General features: G+C 39.2%; 1 long non-coding RNA gene across 1 annotated transcript; it reads right to left on the reverse strand.

The window, feature by feature from the left end:
• Window positions 1-736: 736 nt before the first annotated feature.
• On the reverse strand, window positions 737-2,097 carry LOC118454708 (uncharacterized). The gene is made up of 3 exons (XR_004843858.2): window positions 2,051-2,097; window positions 1,166-1,342; window positions 737-934 (listed from the first exon to the last, which is right to left on the reverse strand). It is a non-coding gene; the product is annotated as an uncharacterized LOC118454708 (long non-coding RNA).
• Between the last annotated feature and the right edge of the window lie 214 nt (window positions 2,098-2,311).

Here is a 2,311-nt window from a genome sequence, read left to right on the forward strand (position 1 = left end):
TAGTCTTCTGTTGGGGGGAAATTTAGCCTCCAGGATCATTGGGACACATAAACCCATCGGCACGGTAAGGTGGCGATTAACGGAGGAGTGAGGAACACACATTTTTACAATTATTACAAATTAAGTGTAAAAAACTGTGACATGTAAGACTCAAAACTGGGTATTTATAAGTGTAGTTTTTGGGGGTTTTGCCTTTTAAAAGGAAAAGAATCGTGTTCAGGGACACTAAAACAAACAAATCAATGCTCAGAAAGCAATAGATTAAACATCTGAACCGTTTCAGATAAAACTGCTTCAAATTCATCTATAAGACAACTATGGCTACTATCATTTATAACGGGACGAAATTCCTGCCTTTGTATTCTTCTTTTCTTCAACCTTTAATCATTAATCTTTCCTAACTTTCTTTTTCCTTCATTCCATCTTCCCTGATTTTCTTTCCCCTGGAATTTTCCTATTTCTTATTTCCCATCCTCTCTTTTCTTTCTTCTCCTCATCTGCTATCCCTTCTTTTTTTCTCCCATGACAAATTTATGTCCACCCCCAAGGTCACGATAATCTGTCCAAAACTACTGACTATGGAACAAATTTAAATCACCACTATTAGACCCCATTTTCAGCATCTTTGTTTTTTCTTTTTTTACTTCAACTTTAGATCATTTCAGTTAAAAAAAAAAAGAAGAAAGATGTCAAGTTAAACTCAAACACATACAGAGTCCAATATTTAATTCCAGGCTGCAGTTTGAGCTGTAAACAGATTTTTGCAGACTCTCATTAACTGTCAGCTTCAAACGGCCTGGATTGGGATTCCTCCTCGGGTTAATATCTCCTTTGTTAGGGAGTTGTTTTGTCAGTCCCGGGAGATCTCCCTCTGCTTCCCACGTTTCTCACATCCTCTCCGTGCTGTCGAAGCCTCCGTACGGACACCAGCTGGCTGTGGAGGAAACACAACCGCTTAAATGTAGTCTTTATTTCATTTTGCTGCATTTAATCTCAAATGAAGCAGCTCGTTTGTGCCTCACAATGCAGATTTGTACTTTTTTAACTGATTAAATGTGATATGTCTATTTCTGGGCTGGGAAAAAGATCCAAGGGGCCTGCAAACACACTGATTTCTGACTCTGTTTTAGTGTCTTTATTAATCACTTGTCTTAGCTCAACTTACCAGCTTGTAAACTCTGATTTAACCACAGAAAAGCAGCCAGCTGCTGAGCATTAGCACCGCCACTTTACGGTTGGACTGTTAACCTGCGGCGTGTCACAGAGGTGAAGGATAATTCGGAGTGACAAGTTACATTGAAGGTGGCAGCATGTGGGCTGCAGACAATCCTCAGCTTCACTACTACGAAAAAGACACAACCTTTGTACACATCTGCACTAGTTCACCACAACTATTAGGATTTTTTGATTTGTAAAAGCTTCTTTGGGACAGTAAAAATCCCGATGACACTTCCTGCAGCTGATCCAAAAGTTTCCCCACCTGATCAATGAATAAAGAGCCTCTTTGTGCACATTTTAAGTTGCACATAAAAAAGGAATCATCAGTGCGCCCCAGGGCAGCTGTGGCTACAACGTAGCTTGCCATTGCCAGTGTGTGAATGTGTGTGTGAATGGGTGAATGACTGAATGTAGTGTAAAGCGCTTTGGGGTCCTTAGGGACTGAGTAAAGCGCTATACAAATGCAGGCCATTAACCATAAATTGCCAAAAGTAAATGGTAGTTAGACTTCTTTGTTTTGTGCCACATGATTTACTGATGGATAAAGTCAATATTAATGAAGCTAGTGTCATGGAAATAATCCGAGTAGTCAGCTAACAAGCATTTTGACTAAGATACAGTTTTGTAGCCCTAATGTTATTTAGCCAGCTAGCTGCATCAATCTGGTGATAGCTTTTAATGTTAGCTGACCAAGTAATTTGAACAGCTAGCAACATTACAAGATAAAGCCCAGGAATTAGAATAAATTATTCAGTGTTATCCATTCACAACTTCAGGCTTCATGAGATAATACTGTTCTTTTTCTGGCTAATATTAGCTTACGTTAGCTTACCTGCTAACACAGACAAACTGCTTGATAATCACCATAGTGCTAGCTGGCTAACTTTAGCTTGCTTGCTAGCAGCTAAACCAAAGTCCTATAAACAGACTGCTTATCGTTTTTGTCCTTTTGGAGTTTGTGTTGGAGTCTGTGTTGAGGTAAAAGTCAGTTGTTTGGTGATATTGGTGAGATATCTGTTTGTTTGTTTGAAGCTGATGACTAGTCACTTGCAGATATTCCAAGATTTGGTTGCCTATTTTAATGTATTTGCTA

The sequence above is a fragment of the Neolamprologus brichardi genome, chromosome 2 (assembly GCF_056152115.1).
Source record: "Neolamprologus brichardi isolate AB-2024 chromosome 2, ASM5615211v1, whole genome shotgun sequence".
Taxonomy (NCBI): Eukaryota; Metazoa; Chordata; class Actinopteri; order Cichliformes; family Cichlidae; genus Neolamprologus; species Neolamprologus brichardi.